Source organism: Haliaeetus albicilla, chromosome 10 (assembly GCF_947461875.1).
Source record: "Haliaeetus albicilla chromosome 10, bHalAlb1.1, whole genome shotgun sequence".
NCBI classification, from domain to species: domain Eukaryota; kingdom Metazoa; phylum Chordata; class Aves; order Accipitriformes; family Accipitridae; genus Haliaeetus; species Haliaeetus albicilla.
This window is the reverse complement of record NC_091492.1, coordinates 15,405,352-15,419,621: the sequence shown is the minus strand read 5'-3', so window position 1 is coordinate 15,419,621 and position 14,270 is coordinate 15,405,352.

Genomic DNA, 14,270 nt, shown 5'->3' with positions numbered 1-14,270 from the left:
TGCCCCGGCTATGCCCCCCACCTCCTAGGTTCCTGTAAAAAATTAACTCTATCCCAGCTGAACCCAGGACAATATGGTTCCACCATCTTTTAATCAATTTATTTTTTAGGATCAACCAAACCAATGGCAGGGACTTCTGCTGTGTGTGACCTTTCTCTGATACACAAACTGGAATTGCAACTTCCTATGCAAACTTCCATCCCTCTGCACCTACGTAACATTGCTGCCTGTGTCAATGGGCTTTGACCCACCCATGCTCTGCATACTGACCTTTTTCACAAGCTGACTATAAAGAACTTAAAATAGCCTGTGTATTCAGTTCTTCTGGCCCCTTGCATGGGTCAAGATAAGTTTAATGGCTGCAGTGTGCTAAGCTCAGGTTCTGCGAAGGCAGTGTAATGCCAACAGGGGAAGAATGGTGGAAAACATTTAGCAGCAATTGAAGCACAGTTGGCTTACACATTTCAAGATAAATTAAAGGTGTTCTGACAGCATCTGGAGGTCCTCTTAGGAGCACCTAGAATCTCTGAAAAATAAATCTAAGTAAACTCTAGGCTTTAAGATTTCTCTGCAGTGGACTGTAGAAGTGCAGTGTGTTAAAGATAGCAGGCATTTTCATAGTTCTCTCTTATTTTTATCCTGTGTGTATCACGTTATACAGCTATCTGCAGTTGGTGATATAAGCAGAACATACTGAGTATATTTTCTTAAGAGGCATTTTATGTTAACATATTCTATCTCATCACTAACTTTTAAATTATATTGCTTTCATACTTGCTAGAAAGCATTTAATGCTAATTTAGTATGCAGATTTCTAAATATTATTGCTCTTCTTAAATCCTGATTCACACTACAATATCTTGATGGTGTAATAATCTAGATTAGGACCTGATATTTACTCTGCTTGGCTTTCCAGTTAAATGAGGTTTATGAGATTCTGCCCTCTTTCAGCTGCTTTTCAAGTAGTCAGCTTTCATACCACTGTCCAGTTTCTACCAAAGTTATAAAGGTAGGGGGTGGTTTTCTTACTGTATTTGTGATAGTAAGTGATCAGGTGCCACAACTGCTCAAATTTCAGACAGGAGGCTGGACTTGATTGATTTCACTGCTCGCAGAGTGAATGTTTGTTAGTAATTATGTTTTCTTCTCATACCAACAAAATACCTAATATAAACACAGTTCTACTATGTGTGGAAGTATAGCTAATATAACTTGCAAAATTTCTACATGGTATAACTATTCAGCCTTTCTTTCTAACACACCGAGCCTTGCCAGGAGTAAATCTTCACTAATGATGTAATCTTTGCTAACGAGGCTTCAAAAATATCTAGCTAAATAGTGCAAGATCTTACATTAATAATAGTGAATAATCTGAGGTAGCTGACAATTTATTATGATGTGGCAGAAGCTGATAGAGTGCTGACAAATGGGTAGCAAAAAAGACAGGCAATGTTTCCAGAAAATGTGAAGTGGTGACATTGTTTTCTATTGTGGATTTGACTCAGAAGATTGGAACTTGACTTCTGGCCTTCATATCCAACACTTGTTGGCAGCATATCGCTGCATAAATAAATCTATTTAGTTCTTTTATTCTGGTTAGTTTCCCAGATCATGTCAAAGTACATGAAATACAGGTTAAAAGGAAAATACCTTTTATCTCAATAATAACAATAAAACATGCTTTAAATATTCTTCAGTCTGACATATATAAAATGAAGAAATATGCATTTGATATGGTTATATTTAGTTTAAACAAACACTCATACTTTCTGTGGGAAATAATGGGAAAGGTTATTGTAACACAGCTGAATATTTCTGCTTTGTATGATGCTGAGAGATTAGGTGTTCTTGCATGGCGTACTTGAATCTATCCTGGCTTAAATTTTGAACCCTTGACACCCCCTCCCCCTTATAAAAAGAATGCTGGAAAAATACGGAAGAAATACAAGTTGTATTTTGGGGGGAAAATCAGAATTGTGAGATGTGATTCAGATATTTTGATGAGAGATGGGCAGATAAAGCTCACTTGTAGGCATTTTCTTGTGTTATAAATTGTAATACAAGCATTGGCAACCTCATAAAGTTCCACTATAGAGCGATATATTAATTACAGGATGTGAGCGTGTTCACTTGTAACTTGACTGATGACACAGAGAAAGATGATGATTATAACAAATCAATAGAGAGTTAAAATAAGATGATAGCAAGTAATATAATGCTCACAAAGTCTTTGTCTTGATGGGTACTGCCTCCATGTTCCTTTGAAAGCTTAAGAGGGTATACCTTTTGTTCCTGTACATTTAAGCTCTGATTTACATTTGAAGATTTATGTTGTGGCTATTGTGTGTGGGAGGAATTTGTTAGTATGATAAACATGTTCTTTCAAACTTCACCAAGTTCTTACCCAAGAAGTTACTAATTTGTACTGTGAGCTGTTCCTTTCGTAGGGGTTGTATGCACAATGTAGCCAGAAATCTCTCATCTGTTAAACTGGAGAGCACTATTCAGTAGAGTGGCAAGTGATTACATTTATCATAGTCTCGTCTTCCTGTGTGAGCTATATGAAAACATTCCCTCCATCCCTCATGATCAATTTACAGATGTGCAGTATATTCTACCTCTCCAGTAATGAAATTATTTCAGATCTTACTGTGGATGAAATTAGATTGTGGTCACTGGGAAGGAGACCACACTCAGGTTATATGAAGTCCAAAACCTTATTATTTAATAATTTGTAAGTTCTTCAATTGTGTTTTCAAAAAGAGTATTACTTTCCTATTTAAATTATGCTCTAGGCAAGAGGTACAGATGCTACCACTATTCTATATTTCTCAAGTGATGAATCCAATGCAGATTTGCACCACCTTGAACAGAGATCTTAGACCATATATGCTCTCTCTATATTCTATCCTGTACAATGTCTTGCTCTAGGTTAGAAAGTCCCTTCTCACTGTGTAGATTCTTACACACTATTCTCCAAATTGGAACTTGCCTGCAAAATCCCCATTAAAAGGTTAGTAGGGTAAAGTGAAAACCTGGATGTTCATGATGATTTTAATTTCCTGCTATGCATATCCAGACATACGTGTGTCATGGTTTAACCCAGGCCAGCAACTAAGCACCATGCAGCCGCTCACTCACACCCCCCCCCCCCCAACCCAGTGGGATGGGGGAGAGAATCGGAAAAAAAAGTAAAAATCATGGGTTGAAATAAGAACAGTTTTATAGAACAGAAAAGAAGAAACTAATAATGATAATAACAACAATAATAAAATGACAATAATAATAGTAAAAGGATTGGAATATACAAGTGATGCACAATGCAATTGCTCACCACCTGCCAATCAATGCCCAGTTAGTCCTCGAGCGGTGATTCCCCCCAGCCTATATATTAGACATGATGTCACATGGTATGGAATATCCCTTTGGCCCGTTTGGGTCAGCTGCCGTGGCTGTGTCCCCTCCCAGCTTCTTGTGCCCCTCCAGCCTTCTTGCTGGCTGGGCATGAGAAGCTGAAAAATCCCTGACTTAGTCTAAACACTGCTTAGCAACAACTGAAAACATCAGTGTGTTATCAACATTCTTCTCACACTGAACCCAAAACATAGCACTGTACCAGCTACTAGGAAGACAATTAACTCTATCCCAGCCGAAACCAGGACATGTCAGTGGTCCTTTCTATTTCTTCATAAGTTTTCCTCATTTCCTTTTTGTCTAGTCAGCTGTTTGATAATATGTACAAGATAAGAGAAGCAAAATATGATGGATTATGCAGTAACTGAGGGAGTTAATTCATAGCCACTTAAATGTATGGCTTTAAGATGTATTATTACCATTCTTATCCTGTATGTATTCCTGTAGAGAATTAAGGGTATGTGCACAGTTAATAAATTAAATTACAGGTAGCAATCTCTTTCTAGTTGAGAGATTCAAAGACTTGAGCAATTAGTTTGCCTGTTAGGCTCAAATCACTAAAGCCGCAGAGATTCTAACACAGGCTTTGTTAGAAATTCTCCTGAAAATGGAAAAGCTTTAAAGCAGTTCTCTTGCCCATGTTTCAGTAAAGGAATATAATAAAATAGAACGTTTCCTGAGGACTATCAACAAGTACCAGGGGAGCTCCCTGAAGATCTGATGCCTGCCAAATTGCATCTGTGTTGATGGAGATCAAACAGGATTAATGCCTAAAACTACTGATGAAGATTGTAAAATAGCTTAACACTTTCAGCCCTTATCTACCAACTCTTGAAACCTGTGGGAGATTTTCCATGAATTATAGCTCAGAATGTTGGCAGATATGTGCAGAAGAATTATGACAGCAGTTTCCATTCTCTCCATGAAACTGGAAGTAGGATCCAGATTATCCATACAGTTTTTTTCTTCACTACTGCACCATCACCAGAGGGACAGAAATATTAATTTAAATGCAATGTATGACTTAGCCTGGGAGATCCATTTGGCTATAGCTCAGCTATTCATGCTTGGCCCCTGAATCTTTCTGTGTGTGTGCTGTGTAGACAGTAAAGGGCTGTGCTCCCATGGCACGAATGGGGTACCAATGTTTCCTGCCATTCACACAATTCTAATATCATGGGAATTCCAAGGCTTTTTATATGCTGGAATCAATCCTGTGTAAGTTCATATATGTAACTCTGTTTATACGGAAGCATAAGCATATGAAGATCTGCTTCTTTGGAAGATGAAACTCAGGCTAGACTTTCAGCAAATGGGGAAGGCCTAACACAGTTTCTTCATGAGGCCAGAGAAATAACAGAAAAAAAAAACCTAATCTTTTCCCAAACCAGAGAGAGGTCTTCTGGCTAAAATGGATCTCTCCTAATGAAGGTCTTGCGCACACCAAGCATGAAAATTACTCCTTACAGCCAGCAGAGGAATACAATGAAAGGCAGCAGATGCTCTTCTGTGCCTCAGGATATAAAGTAATGAAGAGGAAATGGTAGGACCCAGAGGAAACAGAGGCCTTGTCTTACTAAAAAACAGTGGAGAAAAACCAGTAAGGCTTCTCTGTAAGTAATGTTATATGGCTGATGTGGGCACCTCATGAAAAATGGAGTGTAAGTGAATCTGTGTGTAAGCTGGTGGTGATGCCAGGGGATTCTTCTGTTTAAACATGTAGCTGGCAAATGTGAAATGCTTTCCAAAACCACATTGTGAGGATTGATTCTCAGTACCATAATTCACTACTCAACAAATACAGTATGTCAGCCAGGAAAAGATAAAGCTCTATTTCTAAGATTCTGTAGCTGTGCTTCATAGTAAATGAATGTATTACGGTACCTCTCTCTGCTGATGTCTATCTTGCTAAAATGTTTGGGTTTTTTCTAGACAGTGACTTTGAGAATATGATCCCTTTCTGGGGTTATATGCTTCTGGTTTGCCTATTGCATCAAGCAAACAAACCATCCTCCTCCTTAGATCCATTCACAGCCTCTCCTTTACTGTCTGTCACCTCTGAATGGTATGCAATGGTTAAATCCTTCCTCCAATAACCTCAACACAGTAGGATCTGTGCCTTTTTAGTGAATTACTCAGTTCAGATACTCACATTTTTCTATGACACTCCTCATGCTTCGGAAGAGGGTTTTTGCACACCGGCAAAACTGTTATTTTCATTCAAATACCAGCCAACCCCCCACCCCCACCCTTTTTTTTTTTGGTCATGCCTACAAAACAGAATAAATATCAGGATGTAAACATACTTGTAACTACTTCCTATATTGCTAGCTTTTATTGTCTTGCCACTTTCTTTTGTCCGTATTCTATTTTCTCTCTCCCATTTTATATAAAACTTTCTGTGAGGCAGGAAGTGTACTGCTAATTTTATGTTCATTGAACAATTGGCATACTGAAGCCCTGGCATATGATTAGGATTTATAGGCATGGGTGCATTTAATAAAAGAAGCATTACCTGTATAAATTAGCCTGATGTAAAACTGGACTTGATACTATTAAGGCTATGTAAAGGCGTCTATGATGGAACCAAGATCTCTGAAAATCCAGCTGACATATTTTTACCTAATACGCTTCAGTATCTTGTAATTTGAAGAGGTGGTCAGTTGCAGTTTGTATAAAAGAAAGTACTAAATTCAGTCTTCCATCACAGAAACTGAGCCAACTGTTAGTGGGCTGTGTATGTGTGCCTTAGCCATAGGTCTTGCTTTTAGTTAACTTTTGTGACATCGAAAGGATGAGAAGTTGTCCATCAGCATTGTAATGTCCTGGCTGTTCAGGAGGGTTACTCCATGAATTACAGTCATGAAGAGTTGGATTTTTCCTAGTCTTCTCGTAGGTACTGGAAGGATAGCGAATCAAACGTATCAGTCTTCTTTTTATGCATACATGAAGACAAGGAAAAATTACAATGTGACTATTCCATCTTCCCCCAGGACACACAGAATCTGCTCTTGGGAATAGAGACACAGGATTTCAGGTCCTATTTTGCTTTTCTTGTTAATTGTCTGAATTCAGGGCATCCTAGAATATGGAAGATTGGTAGACTTTGTATTAAATATGTACAAAAGGTGATGTATAAGGGTATTCCCAGATTATGTTTGTCTAGGTGAACCTTGGTAGATTATTAAAACAGTACAATGCATACATTACTCATAGCTTATGTTGTGGATAATATAATCCTTTTCACATAGGAAATAACATCTGTCAGATCTCCAAAACAGTAAATGATATTTTTCCATTAGCCTTGTAACTTGTCTGTATGGGTAATAGTATGTAGTTATAGCACTTGGTCTAAGCTAATCTCTGCTGGTGCACCAAAAAAAAATGCATACAGCAACTGAACTGAAAGGCAGAGAAACCAGCATTTCTTAGCCTACTGGCTGAAATTAGTTAGTTGTGTAGTGTTTTAACATTCTTAAGTTAGATCACAATATTTACATCTCAGTTTCATTGCAACTGCAGTCCAAAACTCAAGGTAAAAACATGATAAAATGGGAATGGCTTAAAAAAGTGCCTCACTTGGATCAAGAATTTTTGCTTGCTTTTTTCCTCCATCAGCACAAGAGATTGCAATTTATAACCTCCCTGCTTAACTTGTATTGATAATCTGTAGAGATTTATCTCCTTTCTAGGATACGGTCTTTTCACCATCCTATTTGGGGGTAAGCAGGTTTTGGGGATAGTATTTTAAATATGGTTACAGGTTTGATATATGCAAGCTTAGGCTGCTGAGACCATGTATTTAGCAGTACTGACATAAACAGATGTCCCCCCACCACCCAGTTCTTATTTGTGTTGGTTGTCAGTTTGTACTGTATAAAATCACACTGAAAAAGGCTTTGCATAGTAGAAGGATTTTGTTATGGTTTCATTAAGTGCCGTGTTATAACAAGGTTACAAAACTAGAAAGCTACAAAGATAAATGAAATTTAAAACAGTTTGTGAGGATTTATGATAAGCATGTACACACTTCAGAAGGCCTCTGCCACTAATAAGCCCCAGTGTCTATCCTCTAACTAGTTTAAATTCATTTCCATTAGAATTCAGGAGATGCAGCAGCCATGGGTTGTTTTTCATTCCCAAGGGGTACTTTCTCTTTGATAGAAACTCCAGATACCCTTTTGCTTTTCAATGTCTAATTGTTAGACAGCAATCAGGAAAGTGACAATAAAATGGGGAGCTTATGGTAAACACCAGTTAAAAAAGGAGGAAAAAAGTTAAGTGGCCATGGCTTAAAGTAGTTTCTTCATGGACTTCCTAACTAAGGAGAAAGAGGAAGATATGCAACCCTGAAAAACTCAATGCACAATTCAAAAATTTGAATCTGAATAGAGAAATAAAACTTTTCAAGAGAGAGCAGTAATTGTAAAAGGAAACTAAATTGTCAAAATTAAATTGGAAATGAGAAGGGGTGGCAGATTTAGTAGTTGGAATCAAGAAGTTCTTTCCTGTTTTCCAGGAATACACTGAAATTTATCTCTGCCTCAAAAAAACCTCCACAACAAAACCCCAAACCTTTGGATGCACCACTATAGGAACTCTACAGTCAACAATGAGGAGAATTTTGATAGGGTAAATTAGACGGATTTTTTGAATGAACTCTAATTCCTTGCTAAAAGCAGTTTTACAGCTGCTTTGATGTGCAGCTGGGGAAGATTCTGCTTTGGTTAGTTACCAGGATAGGTCACATTCCAGGGCTTCCCATTGTAATACACTTCTAAGGACCATTTATTGGAAGCTCATGGATGACATTTATTGATTGTGAAAATTATTGTCTGTAATGTGATGATGACTAAAGGGACAGACAAGTTTGTTAAAACTATTGGAGTAAACTGATTTGAAATTGGTCCCCAAATAGTGTAGTTTAGGGTACATACAGAGGTGATTGATTTTATCGCTATGGCAGTAGCTTTCTCTACCACCCATCCAAGTTTTCTAAATGTGTAGGATGCCCAAGAGCAAGAATGGTTCTGCAGCAAGAGATTTCCATGTTCTAGAGCTTATGTTCTGAACAAACCAAGGATTTGTTCCATTAGCACTCTTTTCATAAATTTTTAAGGAAGCATGTATTACAATAATATATTAAGAAATAGCAATATCGAGACTGTGGCAGGCCTCTGCTTGATAAGCTTGAATGGCATATTATTTAAAATAAGGAGATGGTGATATGGCAGGTTTCCCTAATACTGTAAATAAGGCCATGCAGACAGACAGGGTTATAGTATTTTATCATGTCTTGAAGTGCCTCCTGGGGTGTGCCTGTTGGAATCCAATCCTGTCTGCAGGATCCCTGTGGTATCGGATGTGCTATGCAATGTTTCTCCTTACCCTCCCTGGGCCAGCCAGGGCAGGATTTGCTCCATAATTATGAAAAAGGATGTGTATTTCACTGTGCAAATGTTCAAACGATGTGCTTGTTTTCTTTCATTTGGAGAAATAAACTTTTTAGCAGTATCACAGTGAACACAGGCACAGCTTGCAAAGGATTTCTGTTTAACATCTTATTGAATGTTGTTAACATGACACCCAAAAATACTTTGGAAGATGATAACTTTATGCAGCTGACAAGCTATAAATTTTCTCTCAGGCAGCTCTCTAAACGTGTGATCTTCCCAAGAGCTTTTCATTTTAAGCAAATGCGCAAAATAATCAAAACAAGTACGGATTTATTTATAACTACCTAAGAGATTTTACATTTAATTTTGGGCTTACTTTGGTGTATATGCTTAATCTTTAATGAATCAAGTCTAATAATTTTAAAAAAGAGAGTCTTTCACCTTAGCTGTCCTCTCCACACAACTGAGAGAAATGAAAAAAAAACCCAAAACCACCACCCCCAAAACAAACTGACAAACAAGAATAGGAATTAAAACCCCAGCATTTTTAGTAGGTAAAATTATGGTGACATTATTGATGGTCAGTGTCACCATGCTAACTGGGATGGCGAACCTGGTCTTGTCATATATTCTTTGAATTATCCTGTTGCAAACCAGGTTGTGTTTTAATTTCTTTTTTTTTCTCTTGAGACTAGCTATAACACTGTTATAATGACCTCACTGAATAAAAAGAAGCCTGTGACTCAAAAGCTTCCCTATGCAGCACCAGCAATCTAGGGGAGGGCTTGGAAACAAGAGGTGCTACAATAGTAAATGATATTACAGTAGGAAGGAAAAAAGACATGTGCAATATGAAATAGGCATTTGTATCAAAGAACATTATAATGCCTCAAGCTTTCTCTGTGCTCACGTATGAAAAACAGAATGTTGTCTTTTGTAATTTTCCCTCTTCTCTGGTAAATCAGAAGTGTCAGGGATAATGCATGTAATCAGATTTCTTTGTGGCCGACAGCTTCTTCAGTGAGGTGCCCCCTCTGATTTTATAATCCTCATTACACTCTGTGGTGTCTGCTCAGACTAACTCCCAGCAAAATTAACAGGAATGTTGCATGACAAAAGATACCTGATAATAAATATCATTACTTTGTACTGTTTCTAGAATACCTAAAGTAAGGTGTTATATTTAGCCAGTATGTAATTTGCTGATGTATTTCTGGTGACAAGACTTTGTTGCCAGTGATAATGATTTTTAAATGCATTTTAAACGTAAATGTGAATAAAGTGGACCCTTACTGTACTGTATGATCTGATCTTGCTGCATTTATGTCTTGGTGACCACCAGAACTCTGCTGAAAAATTACTAACGAGGAAAAATCAAAACTTCCCAATCACACTTCATTTAAAGCTGAATACAAACCTTGCTTCTTTGTCCAAGCTTCCCCACAGTAGTGCGCTCATTCTTACTGATTCATGCAGAAAATGAAAACCAGGAGACTTTTTGTCTCTGTATGGATAGAGGAGGAAGAGAGGAAAAAAGGGGTGGAAGCATGACCATGTTCTTTGGAGGTGTTCTCAAAATGCTTTTTTTCTGGCAAATGTTTGTGACTGTGCTCAGCCACGGGCCTGAGTACAGTCAATAAGTTAAGGCTGAACAGGGGAACAATGAAACATTCATGTGTACTGAGAGAGCTAGAACAGTAGGAACTGGTAGACGTGGCAGGATCTGAGCAAGGTGTTATTAATCATGCGCCTCAGGAGATTGGTTGCAAGTATAGAAATGGGATTAGTATTTGTTTTCTCATCAGAAAACTTGTAGAGCAGCCATGAGCCTCTGTCAGAGGTATTTCACAAAAGCAAGGAAAGTGGTGCCACTCTCCTTTTCCCTCCAATATGTTCAAGGCATCTATTTAAAAAATAAATAGGCTTATGCCAAAGACATACCTAAATCCTATACAGGTCTCCTCCTGATTGAAACAAATTTAGGAAGGCTTGAAATGTTGGCTGTTTGCCTGAACCATGAGTAACAATATAATGAAACAAACTGTAGGAGTTCAGATAGGAACTACCTATAATATGCCTGGCATGGGACTATGTATGTATACCTCTTAGAAAACTAACTTATTTGTGCCAGCTACAGATGTTTACATACACTGTTTGCTGTTTGTTTCTGTATTAAACTAAAGATGTGTTGAGTTTGGTTCAGAACTTTATATATAATGTTTAGGCACCTGATCATTTGTGTATACAGATTATCTGTCAGAATAATTCAGATCTGGTAAGAGTCTCTGACTTCAAGAAAAAAAAAAAAGAAAAAAAGAAAAAAACCTGGATTACTTATTACTTGGTGTTGTTTCTAATTACCCATCACTGTCCAGTTATGTTGTTCTTCAGGGCATGGTGTAAGACTAATTTCTTCCACCAAGGCATAACCTCACAAAAACCTTGCCAAAAGAAAACCCTCAAAAATGCCTTCTTATCTTGTTCAACCTTACAGACATGCAAATTTCAAAGCTTGAAAAGTTATTATGTATGTTTCACACTATTTTAAAATCAGTTTTTATCTTGTAATTGACTTACTGAATTGCCAAGTAGTTATGAATTTATTTCTGTATAGTATCATGTGCTACACATCCACAGAATTTTTCTGATGTTACACCATTTTAAATGTTATATAATTACACATCTCATTTTTTACTCAGGAGTTAAATGAAGACCACATATTTACATAGTAAGAACTGGATGATTCAGGAGATTTTAGTTAGTTTTAGATTTTTAGGTTTTTAAATTTAGTTAGTTGGAATCTAAAACAGGTCAGAGCTGACTGGAATTGTATTTTATCTAATGATTAGTTATGGATTTTTGCAAAATAATCTGACGGTCTTAAGCCTCTCCTTGTATTCATATGGATCCTCAGGACAATGCATGTGCTAGCTCTTTCTGTTGCTAATAGTGTACGACTTCTGTCTTGAAAATGAGAGCTTGTTTTCTAAAACAGAATTTAGATTAATTACTTCACCCATGTTGGCAGACAGCTGCTTGCTTCCCTCCTAAAACCACAAGGTAATAATTGTCTAGAAATACGCTGATCATAAATATTTCTGTGGAGCTCCATGACCTATCAGATTTGCTAGATAGCCTACAATTGGTTGATAGATTATTAAAATGTATTTTCTAAATAATTGCTACATAAAGAAAAAATATGTGCAACCTAATCCTATGATTCCTGTATGCTAGGATATCTACAAAATGTCAGATGCTGGCTGTTATCAGGAGGGATGAAGCTGGGGAAGAAGGCAAGTCTTGTATTAACTTTTATAGTGCTTCTGAAGAGTTAGTAGATTTGGTATTGCCTAAAATCTCCAGTTCTGAAAATGCTTCTGTAATATAATTTAATATATTTATATGATTTAAAGGGTAACAAGGCACCTCTTCCCACCCAGAATAACATTTTAAAAATAATTTAGTACCTTTTTCACTTTAAAAAGATTCTTTTTGTTTGTCTCCCCAACACTGTGTCCATTGCTAAATTAAAAATCCTTCTGTCTTCCTAATCTTCCTATAAAACCTGTCTTCCACCTCTTATTTCAATTTCAGCTTATAAATCCTGAAAAAGGACGTAAGTGGTAAATAAATCAAATGCATGGAATTAAAACAAAAACAAAAATGGAAAATGTTTCTTTATAAAATAACTGAGATCAGTTAAATTAGTCAATTATGATAATTACAAAATACAGAATATCAGTCTGATATTTTTTCAGGCTGTATGTCTTTTAAGTGTTTGAAGACTTTATACATAGCTGCACTATAATAATAGACTATAACATATAGTTTCTATGAGTATATCCAATCCAGTCAACTGGTACATCAGGACCATCCAATCCAACCAGCCTAATGTAACATTAACTTCAAAATGAAATATTTATTGTTTTAAATACTAACTTTTGGATTCTATTTATTTGCCTTCTGAAACTTTAGTTTTTACTTTTGAAGGTTTAGTTTGTTCACTTTTTTAGTGGAAAGCAAATTTGAGGGAATCACTTGAATGCTGCAGATGTTAGAGGCAGCATTGCAGGAAAAAATCCCCAAGCCTTTTGCCATGTAAAGTATTTATCAGTAAAATTACTGGAGTCAGCAATCCTGTGTATCTATGATGCTTTGCAGGCTAAGAGTGGGATATCACACATATTTCAGAGAATCTCATTACTTTCTTACAAACTAGGTTTAGTTCAACAGTTTATATAAGAAGGTCTTCAGGGTATCCCAAAATTGGTTTCTTGTGGAGTTCTTGTTAGCTCAGAATTTTGTTACAACACAAAATGTGTGCTCCAAACATATGAAACAGCTATTGATGTTTACCTGAAAAAAGTAAGATTATTTTTTTAATGAACTGCTTTAAGTAGTTGTGCTATTCTTTCACTTTCTTGCTGTCAGAAAGTCCCTAAAAAAACTGTTTGTGAATAGAGATGTTTAGCAGCCTAGGCAGTGAAGAATATAAATTAAAAAAAACCAAACTGATCCTACTGCAGTATGAAGAGATCAGTAGAGATCAGCAGCTGATCTTCCATCTTAATCAATATTATTGTCTTCAAGAGCCCTCCAGGATGTTTGAGACAAACTTTGAAAGTTTGCCATCTTCCTTTCTGTGATACTGGGAAATTGTGGATGCCAAAAATCATTAGTAATGCATCCAAAGTGCTCGTATGTATGGGGAAGATATTAATTGGCTAGAAAAAAATAAGGTTTAAAATATTTTTATTTTTGTAAATAGAATGAGCCATTTTGCATATGAAGAATAGCCATTTTCTCCTAAAGTCATACTGTATTTAGTACTTTGAGGAACAGTTATTTTAGATGGCCTTTTGTAATTTGTGTAATCGCTAATTTGTAATTAGTGTACTCTATTATCTTCAGGTACTTCGTTTACCCAAGTCTTGAAATAAGTGTGTTTTGTTGGACACTACTCAATTTTCTTAAGGGCTTAATGTTGTCATTTCAATGCAAAAAAGTAGTTAGGATACTCAAAACTGGGTAAAAATGAATTCTTCATTACTTTTAGAAACTTTAAAATGCTGTAAGTAGAAAATTCACTTAAGCACGTGTATTTTCCTAGCTTCAGTATTGTTACAGACAAGCTTAGAAATGAGTTTATGCTTAGGTGCTTTGCTTAGGACATAGGCACTTAGCTACGAGGATTGAGTGTTACTTTGAATGATCAGAAGCAGTGTTTCTGCCCAAGAAACCAGATCCAGCCACAAAATTTGAGTATCCAGTTTATCCATTGAAAATCATATTTCTACATTTCAAGACAATGCTGCCACGTGTTGCTAATACTCTCTTCATTCTTGAAACAAAGAATGTGTTTTACAGAAACATAAAATATCACTAATGACTTTTCACCTAAAATCTCCTGTATGCTATACTAATATATATATGAACTTTGTAAAATATTATAGCAACTCA